Source organism: Haemaphysalis longicornis, unplaced genomic scaffold, assembly GCF_048455015.1.
Source record: "Haemaphysalis longicornis isolate Haplotype H1 unplaced genomic scaffold, Haemaphysalis longicornis Haplotype H1 scaffold_1, whole genome shotgun sequence".
NCBI classification, from domain to species: Eukaryota; Metazoa; Arthropoda; class Arachnida; order Ixodida; family Ixodidae; genus Haemaphysalis; species Haemaphysalis longicornis.
Window position 1 is genome coordinate 290,422,190 of NW_027526203.1, and position 15,024 is coordinate 290,437,213.

At 47.7% G+C, this 15,024-nt stretch overlaps 1 protein-coding gene across 3 annotated transcripts in view; it reads right to left on the bottom strand.

The window, feature by feature from the left end:
• Positions 1 to 15,024, bottom strand: part of LOC144147865 (tachykinin-like peptides receptor 99D) — an 892,456-nt gene that overhangs the window by 597,710 nt on the left and 279,722 nt on the right. For 2 of the 3 annotated variants that reach the window (XM_077679594.1, XM_077679592.1), the window contains exon 3: positions 5,205 to 5,316. The gene's annotated coding sequence lies outside the window, so the exon portion shown is untranslated. Of the gene's footprint in view, positions 1 to 5,204; positions 5,317 to 6,370; positions 6,498 to 15,024 lie in introns of those variants that run through there. The other variant, XM_077679593.1, reaches the window with a different exon arrangement.

Consider the following 15,024-nt stretch of genomic DNA (forward strand, 5'->3'; position numbering starts at 1 on the left):
GGAGGAGGGTGTCGCGAAATTGTGGGGGGAGGGCGGTTTGCCGTGGCGGCGTGCCGCACGAGACGCTCGTCTCCGCGACGCTTGGCGAAAACGGGAGGGGGAAGAGGGGGGGGGGGGGGGCGGGGGGCATGCGCGTGATGATGATGTGCGTTCGCTTCCTAAGACGCACTTCGCGAGACGCACTTCGCGCCGCCGACGCAGAGGTCCACCATCGCTGCCGTCGAGAGAACTCACGAGTGAGTGCTGCCTCAGCGCACTGCAGCACTCGGGAGTGAGTGCTGAACTGCGAGTGAGGCATCCGGTCATGTGCTTAGTCAGCCGCTTTCTGCAACCATTTCATATATGAGAATTTTTTTTCGAAAGGAGTCAAAACTACCAGAATATAATTCCAGAAACAAGAAAAAATTTGTGACTATGTCTAAATGCAACGCTTTCAAAGTTATTATACTTTACATGCCAGGCAGGGGAAGTTAGCTGTGACAGCGCTGCATTTCGGCCTGTTAACGAAATTTTCGCTTTTTTCGCTTGTTTCTGAAATTCTGTTCAGGTGGATTTGGCTCATTCGAAAAAAAAAGCTCCGCATATGTCTGTCTGAAATGCTTTGCTTCAACATATTTTGCACCGTCAAAACAGCTAAACAGCTGCGCCAAAATTTCGCATTAGAGATAATCGTAATCGCCAGATGTGTTTTTTTCTTTTTTTTTTTTTGTAGTAGCCTTGATGGGGAAATCCTCGCCAATGGGTGGAAGCCCCAAGTGGAACAGCTATAAATAGGGCGCCCTATAAACCACCCCAGCTCGGATGTCTGCCTCATTTATATAAAATCCAAAGTTAGAAAATCCTTGATAGGTATCGCCACATACTTTTTTTTTTAAATTGAAAGCAGACGTTAAACAATGATTATAGGTATTGCGGCATATCTTTTCATTTGCAAGTCAGCCCTTCTCCCCTCCTTCTGCAGGGACTGATGCAAACTAAGGTAAAAGCGTTGCTTTTAACACCCGAGGGAATCGAGAAAAGCTTTAGAAATTTAAGCGTAAAATGCTAGAACTTGAAGGAGGGATAGCAGCGACAATTCAGTCAATGTAAGGTGGTAGGTTTTGTCCAGGTGGACTTCCCATGGTGACGAAGTTTGTTTCCGCGGTTCCTCGAAGAGGCGACGCTGCGCTCTGTTTTCCTTCCGCAAAGGTTTTGCTTCTCAAGCAGCTGCTTCCCTTCCATTTTGACTGCTCGTAGCTCGCTGGGCCGTAACTTGAGACACTTTGGCTCGTCGTAGTTCTTGTCTGGCTGACGGCTTAGCCTTCCACTCTCGCGCTAATGCTGCACCATCCCGCGACTTTTTTTATGCTTTCTTTTCGATACTCACGTCATGCCTGCCGAGGTGCTGCTTTCGCTCGCCGACCCTGTGTCGCTTAACGCCCACTGGATACTACAAAGAGCTGACGAGGGGAAGCGATGGCTTCGGCCAAGGCGCCCAAGATCGAATGTCAGGGTGAACGAGAGGAAGGCGCGAGGGTCGAGCACACAAGCGCCTATTCTTACGTCCTTTCGCACATAACCACGCAGGTACAGACAGACGCGGCCCCGCACTCGCCACACTTGCTTCCTGATGGCGCTTTTATGTACTCTTGCAGGTATCGTGTGGACAGTGATATATGGCCACGTAGGACACCGCACGGTAGGTCGGTAACATCAGAGCATTAAACGTGATTTTAATGCCCCTGTCCCACGGTGAAGTTAGCTGCCATTTTAGCTGAATAACTTGGCTGCAAACGACATTTATTATACAAATTCAAAACATGTGTCGCCTTGCACTTACGGGAGGGGGGGGGGGAGATATAAAACGTGGTTTTTGAGGGCTTTCATTCCAGTGCCAGTAACCATTTATCAGCAATTTGAACTCGAGCAGAGCTAGGTTAGGTGAAACGTCCTTTATCGCACAATTTCAGACGGGTATAAATCTTTCTGAATGTTACCTGAATAAAACAGTTAATACTGGAGCACTTGTACTCGCTTTCTTCCGACTTCAATCTGGCTCCCGATATTTCCAAATGCTTTCTTCATTTACTCTCGTACTCACATCAAGCCAGATTGGAGATTGAGAGTTCCTTTTCGCTTCGTTTAACTATAGCTGTGATGACATTCTCTGGCGGAAAATAGACGTGGCAGCAGATAACAAAATACACTTTAAGCAAATTTTATCGTGCTAACAAAGACTGTAACTGAATGAACTTGTATATAAGTATTTAGTATTCTTGAGTTCATACTTTTTATGCGGGTCTCATAGACACGTTTAGCTCTTTGCCTAATACCTTTCCAAAGCAGGTGGTCTGTCCTATGAACAATTGTGAGTCTTGGCTCACGTTAAAAATTACGGGGCGTTGAGTGGGACCATGGGCGTTGTGAAAGCCGAAGCGCGGGCTTGTAGAAGCAGCAAATCGGGTATATACGACGCCGAGACAATTCCGACTTACTGCCGCATGGACGCCCAGGCAGGTAGGCACCTATTTATTTCACGAGATGACTCTTCTGGCCCCGTAGACCGCCAGGGCTCGCTCACACCGCTCTCCGGAAAATACTGAACGCACTCTAAGCAGGCGGTTCTGTTGGGGCTGTTGGTCTCAGTTAAAAAAAATGGCACACAGTGGTTTCCCGGTCACCCAAAACCTACAAACCAGGATGAAGCATTACGCAGCCTCCCATTCACCTAAATAACCTATACAACACGCAAACTACCGATGTCGTATGATCAAATATTTAGTCAGCCTGCATTCCTGGGGTCGCCGTTATGGTTCTTGCTGATCATGTAAGCCGTTGCGTGTGTTCGAACCGCACTTTGCTGACACCTTTAGGTACTTATTTCTAAAATATACACTTCAAATATCCCAACACGCACGCATACAGGCACACGTGCACGCGCAGACTAAAAGATAGTCAGGGTTGGAGTACTGGAAATCTCATGCCTATAAAAATTTAAGGGTCTAAAGGGATCGTGGTGGCCACACCCAGCAAGTGCAGAAAATGAACATCATTCAACGTTAGGGGTACGGCAAATCTTTCGTCTGTACCGAAGCGCCATTCTTGTATCGTAGTAAGTAAAGATATGGCCGCATCCAGCAGGAAAATACCATTTTTCAACCGCATACTCCGTCCTCATTTCGCTGCCCCTCTCCGCAGGACAGAGTCATAAACAGCAGTACCACGTTATTCTTCATAAGAAACGTAAAGCTGCAGGAAAGGTTGACAAGTCGCCGCCGACAAGTCAGTCTCTATTTTTTGATGAAAATTAAATGAACTTCGACCCCCGCAATGTTTGAGCAAAAAGGCGCCGCTCGCGCCTGAAATACGGTGTACTGAAGCTACTCCTCATTCGTGAATCTAAGGGCAGATTCGCCTTTGTATACAACCTGTCCTCCAGAAGGACACTAAACGTGTCTGATACTGTTGGCAGGGGCTTTCTTTCACGCCAGCTACTCGAGTTAAATCTCTGACGTCGGTTATGCAGTGACCTCATCAAACGCAGTTCCACCGTATCCGAATTCCTGTCAGATTTACTCAAACGCAAGGGCAAACTAGGGCATTTTTCCACGCAGTGCGCTTTCATTCAATGCTTGTGGTTTCTTTGCCCTCGTCTTGAATAACTTACTTTAGTGGCAAGTACATCAGTGTCCCTTTTGATTGTACGATATTTTCCTTCTTTAGCCTTAGTTCTGTCGTTATAACCAATTTTTTCCGCCTGAAATGCCTAGTCTGGACATTAGCACCTCTCCGAGGTTTCTCACTATGTCCTTCCGCCTGTCACCCCATTAATGGAAAAAAAGGAGGAGTCTCTTTCACGGAGTAATATCACTCCTAGATTTTCCTTTCAACAAGGGGCAAACGTGTTGGTTTCTCCTTCACATATGATATCATGCCAAAAAACCAGAGCGCGAATCTCTTCAAATGAGATTCTTCAAATGAAGTGATGCACAAATGAAGTGATGCACAATTCATTTTTTCAAATGAAGTGATGCACAAAAAGGAAAACTTCCATTCAGAATCTAGTTTAAGCTATCAATAACGACATCGTCTTCACCGGCGTGGCTAGGTGCGGCTTTTCGGAGACTTAAGGCTTGCCACTCGCAATAAGTTCAGCACTTTCTGAGCAATTGCACCACGAACTATGTGCTCGAATTTGACAACACTCGCTAATATAGTGCAAGCTACGAGGTTGAGATCGCAGTTGTGAAGAGCGCCTCAGACGCACGAGCGCTCTTCACGTTCGAGTGAATTAGTTGAAATAATGCGATCTCGCGCTCGCAACTTGGACGTCCCTTGCGACAATGCATCTCGGTAGTTGCGCCTAAAATGCCGAGTGCAACCTCATCCGGAGCAGGCTCAGGTTTGGAATAATACTTTCAGGTGTTTTCCCGTCATTGTAGCAGACAAAGCCCTTCTCCTAATAACTACAAACGCCACTTCCTTTTTCTCGGGGCTTTGTACTCCGTGAAAGAAAGGGGGCGAAATATTACGGTGCTGATGTAAGTCATAACTCAGGCCCGCACCGTTGGAAGCAGCCTAGCATCCCCCGTGGCCGCCACTGTAAAGGCACATCGCTCGTTAAGCTAATGTTATATTCGAAGCATAAATAGAAACGGTACTATGAGCAGCGTTGTAGACATGGCAATTTGCAGCACCTGTATATCAAAATGTCAAAATAACAAATATTGCCTAAAGAAAGCAGCGTACAACTCAAGACAACCAAGAAAAATACCCAATTTAAATACGTTTCGGTGTGGTTCCAGCATATCTTTTCTGCTGCCCATCAGAAGGGCCAGTTCGGTGTAGTGGGCCAAAGTTTGTGTCGAGGGCAAACTTGGCGCTCCGCCTTTTAGGCACTCAATTCACAGGCAGACTCGCCACGATCGATGATCGGCTAAGCTTCCGCCTCCAACGCAGCGCGCTAAAAATATCTCCACAATTACCCGGCTTATTTCTTCGTGTACGGCTACTGAATGTCATATTCAATGCACAGTCATGAAATTATGTGTTAACTCGTGTTGCCAATCGTCAATAGGGTGCGCTCAGCGATAATTATTTTGTTACGACAGGCCGATTTCTTCTCATTAGATTTGTGGGAAGGCCAACTGAGGCTACTCACATTGTGTATCTGTTTTTACAAGTGTCGGATCTCGCACCCTTAGCAGTTACTAACAGTTACCCACCTGAAGTTGTCGGAGTAAGCGTTACGTTCCACGGCGGGGCTGCCTATGCTCAGTATTTTGAACGGCACACCAGCTGACGGGCTCTAGAAGCTTCACGAAGGCCTGGATCAATCTGGAACAAAAAAAAATATTGCCTAAATTTCCAAGTCAGTTTACAGCCTGAGCACCAGCATTCGTAGAAAAAAAATACATTATTACATACGTTTACATGACAACTACTATTTTAGCAGATTTTCGAAAATCTGCTGAGCACAAGGTCGTGGGTTCGATTCCCGGCCACGGCGGCCGCTTTTCAGATGGAGGCGAAAAGAAAAACCGCCCGTGTGTACGAGGTTTCGGCGGACGTTAAAGATCCCCAGGTGGTTAAAATTAATCCGGAGCTCTCCACTACGGCGCGCCTCATCGCCTGCGTTGCGTCGGCGCGTTAAACCCTACAATCAATCAATCAGATTTTCGAAAATGACGTAAAAGTGAGGGAAAGTGGTGGTGTTCGCCATGCAAAACGGAAAAGTACGCTTTTCAAAACTTGGACACGGGTGTAAATGCAGCCCAAGGGGAGTAGCTGTAGCACACACAAGAAGGGGAGAAAAATGTGGCCCTAAATAACTAGAAAAAATGAGAAAATGTAGAGTGGACAAAAAATTAAGTCCATTAAGCTGACTCGAGTTAAGCCTTGTTGACTGCTACGTGCTTAAGGCTGTTTCCGTCCTTATATACAAACGGTCATGCCCATCAATTACTACGTCCATTAGAGCCAACGTAAGATTGGAGTAACCTGGCGTTAATCCAAAGTCAGTTACCTTGAGTGCTCTAAGAGGATGCTGGAACAAACATGTCTGTTTGCTGCATACGAATGTCCTCACAGACAAAAAAAGGCACAGGAAGCTTAGCGCAAACTGCTAGCTAACGGCTTCTCGGTTTTGTGTTAAGTGGAGCCTACTACATCTGTGGAGGCAGGACATGTTTTTCTGCAGTCGTTATTTATCCCTGAATCCGCCATTTATTGATTCCTTTCCCGTACGCGTGGCTCAGTTCCGTTCATTTTAGAGAACGACTTATCCATCAGCATTAGAAATACCTGCTTAGTTGGTAACGCTTGTCATGATAGCTTAGATAGACTGCGTCCAACCGAAGACTATTTCTGCATCGCACCAGCAGAAACTTACTTGGCTTGCCGGCACTCAATGAAGGAACGGGAGCTCGTCGAGCACAGCGCGCATCAGCGGCGCTTCAAGCGTCATTGTGACGGCCCAGAAATACTCTCCATCACAGACAAAGAAACACCTCTCAAGAGCTCTCGAAACGACGTAATCGCACTGGGCTTTTGTCCAAGAGGCGATAAGATTAGTGTTTTCTGCTCTTGTGCGGCTGCGGACATATAAGTAGAAACAGTGCGCCCACCAGCTTCGGGTTCAGCCCAGGGTATATGCTAGCACCAAAGTGTCGCTTTCCTTAAAAAATTCAATTGTAATTACTTCCCAATAAATTATAATGCTTAATGGCGCTCATACGCATACCATATCGTGATTGAAACATGGACATGTTGACTAGTCGTTACGCACACGCTTGTGGTGCGCATTCCTCTTTATAAGAGTGTTTCATTTTGAAACGGTATTGAATGACTCGGTTGACGCTCAGGTGACAGCTGTTTCGAGTTCAGGAAGGAGCGTAACCGTAGTCTTGGAAACTTCCGTTTCTCAGGTGAGGACACTTATCACAACCAAAGACCGGGAGATGCTAGTGTAGGTAGGAGGCCGATGGAAAGAAGGGATGATACGCAGTGTGGATAAGATGTGACTAGAGGAGGGGATGGCGTTAGGCGTCGACAAGCGAGTGGACAGGCCTGTGTCCTCCGGAAGGCTACCCACGTGCTCTGCTTGAAGAGAGGACGATCAGCTTGAGAAGAGCAGCCGGACAGTCCGAAAAAGGAAAATCCCTTATGTTTTTAAGTCCTCGGAGTCGTTAAAAAAGACGGAGGAAGAAAATACGGCTTTTCCACGCTACACACCTACACACACACACGCGCGCGCTCGAACTGCCACATAAGCACACATACATTTCTTGCTCTGCTTTCATAAAGGCGCTTGATTAACTACTTCGGGCACTTAAAGCCACCGGGCTCACTGGCAAAGGAAATCTTAATCTTCTTTCGAGATTTCGGCGCATGTTAAAAACCCTCAGGTGGTCAAATTAACCCTGGCACCTCCACTACTGCGCCACCCATAGCCCAGGTTTAGCTTCGGCGCGTTAAACCCCAGAATGTTTTTTGAACTTCAGTGCTACGGAAGCACCAGTAACACGATATTTTGTGCAGTTCTTGGAAACTAAGCGTTTTAAAAATTCTGGAGCCGTCCAGTACGGCGTGCTTCATAATTAAAGTGTGTCATCATCGCAGTTTTACATCAGCTACATTCTCAGGGTTGGTGCTGCATGCGTGTTCCCAATAAAAAAAAAAGAGAGAGAGAAACAGGGCCTTTTGCAGTTAGCAGCATCGTCAATGTGGCAAAGAAGGAACTTTCTGTTTTCGAATGAATACATCGGTTATTTGCTGCGACACATTGCTTTGTTCCACATGTCAAGGTTATAAAATGTTGGCAACAGTCAGAATGAAAAAGAAAAATTATGCTATTCTTATTGCGCCTTTTCTAATTAATAAGGATTTTTTTATCGTGCAAACGCTCGATATCTGACATAGCGTTTCCGCGCATTTGTGTAAGTATAAGAAGGTTGCCTTTTTTCAACAATGCGGAAGCGGTGTTTTTGCAAGTTTTCTGGGTATTTATTGAGAATATCTTGAGCCTAGTCTGTATGTGCAATAATATTCCCGCAAGCATACATATTCGTACGTATACTTTGGTGACAGCGTGGGCGCGAATGAAACTGAGATGATAGCTGGAAAAAGAATACAATTCTGGGAGAAGTAATAACTACAGGCGCAGCCCATTTTGTTTTGTACTCTGAAGTAAAATTTCTTTGGAATACGCGAAGGTTGAGAATTTTTATGGTTCTACAATATTCGTTCGTTTTGTGGATCGCCACTGTAGAAAAGCGGCCGTGCTTTTGAAGCACCCATTCCGAGTTTAGTTTACGGCGTTTTTTAAGATTTTTCTAAGGTTCTGTTGAGTCATTCGCTAATACGAGCGGATGGAGTCACCCAAATAATTTGCGCATGGATGTTTAAAGTTAGAGCGTTTCCCTTTTTTTTTCTTGGCAAGAAATACAGGCGTAGCGTCAGAGTAATCTTGATCTGTGTGTGTGTGTGTGTGTGTGTGTGTGTGTGTGTGTGTGTGTGTGTGTGTGTGTGTGTGTGTGTGTGTGTGTGTGTGTGTGTGTGTGTGTGTGTGTGTGTGTGTGTGTGTGTGTGTGTGTGTGTGTGTGTGTGTGTGTGTGTGTGTGTGTGTGGGTGTGTGTGTGTGTGTGTGCGTGTGTGTGTGTGCGTGTGTGAGAGAGAGAGAGAGAGAGGGGGGGGAGAGAGAGAGAGAGCGTTGCGAGGCTCAGAAGCCGCGGTTCAGGCTCCTGCATACGGCCACCCATATGAAGTACACCAGGTGGCGTAGCTCCTGTTCTTTTCTGGGTGAGGTCAGCCACTATGTAGTGTATTGTTTTCCAATTTGGGTGTATTGAGAGCCCTCCCGAAGTGTGTGGTGTGCGACCGTGATAGTTGTGCATTCTGAAACATAAACATGGGGAGGTTTTATCCAAATTCAGGAAATGTTGCCTTGCTCGGGACCAAGTGTTGTGCAGGCTACACGTGCTTTTCGGAATAGGATTTGCTGCTACAATCCTAGGTTAGGCGTGATGCCGAAATTGGACGCCTAGATTTTCAGTATTCTTTAAGCGGAACTGTTGTAGATAAGTTAGTTCTAGGTGCCGTTCCTAGGTGCCCGGATGTATACATTGCGGGCGAGCTCATTGATTAGCTCTTTCATTTCACAGAACCCCGGAGTGGCCAGGAGTCGAGTACACCTTCACAGTACGTACCTCTCATCTGTTCAAGTAGGTTTGCCGCTGAGCGGGATGTATGAGAAATTTGTAGGAAAGGACATGGTGTCATAAGGCTGTTTATGACTGTAGCCTCTAACACTATGTAGGTGGAATGCCAAACCAGGCGCACTGGATGACTTCGAGTGTGAGCCATGAGTCGCACGAAAAGATGCGGGATAGACGTGCGCCACGCATTTTAAACCGCGAGCTAGAAAAAGCGCCGCCAGGCGCTGTTCCCGCGCGCTGTTCCACTGGTGTCTAACGCACATGTCTGCTCGGGCTGGTACCAGGTTGGTGTGCGCCTTATGCTCGACACTAGACGGCTTCCAAGCGGTAGTCTTGATGATTTGCTATTCCAGAAAAAAAGCTTCAAAACTAAGTTCAAGGCGTTCACTCATAAGCGCCTTGGGGGGGCAAGGGTTTTCGCAGCTGTATACAATGATGGAGGACACCTTCGAGTACATGTACAACGAGTGCGCCTATATCGGTAGTTGACCATGGTTGTTATGGGAGATTTTAACGGAAATGCTCTACAGGGCACCAAAAGGTGGCTGCCACAATTAAGGCTTGAGACATTTGACTTGACGTCACTCATGGACGTGGAAATACCGACATCGCACTTCGATACGACCCGTTGACCTATTTCATAACATTTTTCTGCACTGTTGCAGTCCTGAAACACTTCTGTGGTTGTTTAAGGACCAAATTAGACATAAACACGTGTAATCCCTCAGTCCCCACCCAGTCCCGAGTAGTTACATTGACATGTTATACCACTACCGCCAAAATCGTCTAATCTATCCCTCCTCTCATCCATCTCTCAACACCGACGACGCACGCCTTTGACGATGACTGCGAACCCAGAAATATTACAACACAACAATTCTGCACAAATTATCACCAGCCCTGTACCCCTTCGAATGCCCATCCTGTAAAACCCCCAACACCACATACCAACTTGGCATGCCTTCCCCCTCCTTGGAGCAGTGGAGTGCGAACCGACCAGCTGCCTGCCAGAGACGCAGTTTAACCTCGTGTCTCGGGCAAGAGCGGCTGCCACGACTCGCGGATAGGAAGGCCACCCACAACAGCATTTTCCGCTCCAATTTACGTTTCTCTCCTCTCCTCGTCCCCTTACTCCTAGCTTCAATGCGAAGCAGCAATTCTCCTCAATTGCCGCCTGCATGGTTCGTAAACATTTGCTCATGACAGTAGTTTCCCTGTGAAGTTCCCGGATATACAGCATACAGTTGTTTTACTTCCGATTGGCCACGCATAACAGTAGTGGAACGGCTAAGCAGATACGCAGCCGATTCCCCCCCCCCCCCCCCCCAACCGCTGACGCAAGTATATAGACTGCAGCGTGTGCTTCACTGCTCCCCTTTCGTGATCTGGCATGCTGTTGATGAGATGGCTAAGTCATCAGATGCTACAGATTCGCAGCATGTGAACCGCACACAGCAGCCATTTGCAGAGGATTGCAAGTGTTGCTTGGGGCCGGGGGTGCGTTCCCATGTTAACCTGGGCGCTTCCGACGTGCTTGAGAAGTGCTTTCGGCCACGTACGACGAAATGTTCAAACCACTGGCCATGGAAGTGCAAGGTAACGTTAGCACTTAACACTTTCCTTAGGAGCGGATGGTCAACGCAGCTTGAGACTTTTGGGGCATAATTCACACCGGGCACGTCACAGCGAGACTCGGTGACAAAAACCTCCGGCTGGATGCATGCTATGGTGTCATGTCGCTTTTATTTGCTTGCTGCTTCGGTGGTCCAACGTACAGTGCACGCTAAGCTCCAGTGTAGAAGGAAACATCGCTTCCGAAGCAGTGAATCCAAACTGAAATGCGCTGTGTCGTCGGCAAATGAGAGGTAGGTCAACTACCGAAAGAAAAACAAAATAGCGAAGAACAAAATTCTCCTACCGTTTTCTCACTGCTGCACAAGCCATTTCTTGTCATCGCAGTTTATTGTTCTGTAAATTTTTTCTGTCTCTCAGCTCGCTAGCAATGACCCAACATAAAACTCTCCTAAAAGCAAATGGGCCAAGGTAGGCTCCAGTGAGGGCATTGCGCCGCGGCACAGAGCCCTCAGTGACGCCATAACGAGACGAAACGAGAGGCCGTAATTGGACGCCTTGTTGTGAAGCAAGGGCGGGGGGGGGGGGGGGGGGGGGGAGTGCAGAAGGCTCGATGACTCCTTCTTCGGCATCGTGAGCCTGACACGCGTCGAGGGCGTCGTTTCCAGGCGCACTGTCGCTTGACGCCGGCACCGTGGGCCGAGCGCTTTTCTCCTCGGCAGCCACCCACGCCCCTAGCGGCACAGGCGACCGCCACGACCGCTGTGCGTCTGTGTTCCTGCTGCTTTCTGTTTGCCCAGTGAGTGTATGATTGGCGTCATATATACTTCCATGAGCCGACGTATATGGCGGGAAGAAAAACGCCCCGCGTGAGGCGAAAAAAAAGGGGGCGGGTAGAAGAACCGAGGGACGGTGACAGAGAGAGGAGCAGTGAATGTCAGCGTGAGCGGGACGATTTTGTGATGTTAGACTTTCCAGCTGGCACGTTTTCCTGTGTGGCGAGAAAACACGGCGGCCAAAAAGAAGATGCCCGCTGCGTGATCACTGCGCCGAGAGCGAATGACGGCGCCGTGATGCCGTTTTCATCACCTGTCGGATCGCCTTGTAGAAACGACGAACTGCTATGGTGGCTGATAACGGCCGTTCTCAACAAGACAACAGTGAACGACGGTTGGCTTATGAACAAATACAAAACCGTAGCGCGTGTGGTCTACAACGCGAATACAGAATACGCATAACGAGTGAAGAACCGCGTCGCCAAGCCTTAGAACTGGCGCCATCAACATGAAAGCAGTCTGATGCGAGCAAAGATATAAAATGAAATATAGGCGGTTTCGCGAATTCAAGTCGATGCCTTATCGATGGGCTCATATATTTCCGTTGATATAATCGTGAACAATATGGGCAAGAACTACCACCTCAATTTCGCGAAATGTTTGTCAAAAATCATTATATTAACAAACCAATTAATATAGATTGCCACTAGAGAGAGAAAGCTCTTTATTAGAGGAAAGCAGAGAGGTCTGCCGGCATGTTGACGCCGACATGCTACTCTGCGGGGTACGGGAGGAGGGAAAAAAAGTTGCAATAGGAAGAAAGGTGGAAGAGAGAGAAGATAGGAGAAAATAAAAGAAGTGAAAAAAAAAAAAAAAGAGGAAGCGTGTGCGTTGGGGTCCGTCAGTGCGACACGTGAAAAGTCTATGGGCGGTTGTACAGTGCAAGAATGGTCTGGTCCTATATCAGCTCAGCGACGCCGATGTCATTGAGATATTCAACTAATGCGGTTAGCACTTTACGCTGAGAGGAGGGAGATGGCCATGGTCCCAGAAGTGCTTTTAAAGTCAAGGAACTGTGGTTGAGGCACTCGATCTTCTGTGCGAGGTTGTTTCTTGCTTGATAGTATGTAGGACACTCCAGTAAAATGTGCTCGACGGTTTCTGGTGAACCGCAGTTGTCACAATAGGGGTTCGAGGTTAGGCCAAGGCGATAGCGGTAGGTATGTGTTAGCGCCACGTTGAGACGTAAGCGATGGAGCAAAGTCTCTAGCCGACGTGGAAGTCGCTCCGGTAACCTCAGTGCCAAAGTTGGGTCGACATGATGCAGGAATGGGTGCTGGTTTTCCGGGAGAGACCAGAAGGTGCTTCTTTCCCTGAAAACAAGCTCCTTTGCTAGCCTAGAGGCATCGTGCTTCGTGAAGAAAATGTTCCTCACGTTCCGCAGTTGCAATCCTCTCTTGGCAGCCTCATCTGCTTTTTCATTGCCTATGATGCCGCAGTGGGCAGGGATCCACTGCAGTATCACGCGGTGTCCGGAGACACAAACTAGATGATTTAGGTAAGAGACATCGCGGGATATATGTTCATGAATGCTGAAGCAGCTGGCACGTCGAAGAGTTTGCAGTGCTGCCTTCGAATCCGTAAAGATTACCCACTGTGCTGGCTGCTGGCGGAGAATGTAGCGAAGTGCTTGTTTGATGGCATGAAGCTCAGCAGATGTAGATGATGTTGGGCGCTCAAGACGGTATGAGAGCGCTTGGCCGGTGGATGTAATGAAGAGCCCACAAGAACTGCAGTCAGGCGTAGATGATCCATCAGTAAAAATGTGGGTCATACGAGAGTATTAGTCACTTATATGGGCAAGTGTTAGTTGAAGGAGGCATATCTGAGGCATAACTTTTTTTGATGTGAGTCCAGGTATGTTTAATTTTATCCATAGGGGTGATAGAGTCCAAGGCGGGAAATCAGATGGCATGAGTTGTCGTCGTTGGGTAGGCACAGAGATGTTTATAGTATTTAGAGTTTCTGCGAAGCTCGAAATTTTGTTGCATCGTACAATACCTGCCAAGAACTTGGATTTTGCGTGCAGCCTATGCCTCAAGTATATTCGAAATGTTTCCTGCATTCTAATAATATCTAAAGGCAAGCAACCAGCCTCTGCGACAGTGCCAACACACGATGAGCCCTTAGGAAGGCCGAGGCAGGTACGCAGGCAGTTATTTCTAGCCGCATTGAGTTGCTTTTTGCATGTGGGCGACAGCCGTTGCAGAATAGGCAGGCTGTAGCGCAGCAAGCCGTCTACATATGCTTTGCAGAGAAGCACCATGGATCTGCAGTCGCTGCCCCATCGACATCCAGCAAGGTATCCAATAACTTGTGCCACCGCAGAGAGACGAGTACGTAACCGCTTCACTTCCGGCGCCCATGATAGATTTCTATCTACGATGATCCCAAGGTATTTTTTGGTTCGTGCGTATTGCAGACAACGACCGCCAAGGATTAGAGGGTATTGTCTCATCCGCTTGCGGGTGAACGCCATGGCAACGCTTTTTTCGGAAGAAAGGCGAAGACCCTTGGACGCAAGGTACGAAGACACATTGCTCAAAGCTTTCTGCAGCCGCTGTTGCGTTGTACGACGTGACTTTGCCGCACACCAAATGCAGATGTCATCCGCATAAAGTGTGACCTTGACGCCGGGAGGGAGCGCACGCTTTAGGTGGATAAGCGTAAGGTTGAATAATAGAGGACTTAAAACGGCTCCTTGAGGCACTCCTTTCTGTATACTGTGATGGGAAGTAGGGCCTTCTGGCGTGCACATGAAAATTTCACGTCCTTTGAGGTAGCTCGCAATCCAGGCGTACAGTCTTCCACCAAGACCAAGGACAGCTAAGGACTCTAGAATTGCAGTGTGCAAGACTGAATCAAATGCTGACTTTATGTCAAGAAATACTACTGTCGGTATGTGTCCGCTTTGTAGTTCTTCTTCCAGTGAAGCGACGAGAGCGATTATGTTATCAATAGCGGATCTGTTTTCCCGGAAGCCATTCATTTCAGGTGGGTAAAGGTTTCTGCTTTCCAAGTACCACGTAATTCTCTTAAATATCATTTTTTCCATGATTTTGCCAATGCAGCTTAGTAAGGCGATAGGCCGGAATGAGTCGAATCTTGTCGGTTGCTTCCCAGGTTTTAGGATTGCAGTAATTTTAGCGATTTTCCATTCTGTAGGAACACTACCACAGAGCCAGGTTGAGTTGTAGTATTCCAGAAGGCGTAGGCGGGAATGGTGAGACAGATGGGAAATCGCTTCGTAAGGTATGTCATCATGACCTGGAGAAGAACGTTTCTTGACATTCGAGATGGCCGTGTCGAGCTCTCGAATAGAAAACGGAAGGTCCATTGCGGCTACAGCGTTTGGTGGCGTTACGTCGGGGACACGTTGAAGGAGTAGCGGAGGCATGGATACTGTAGATATGAGCCGACAA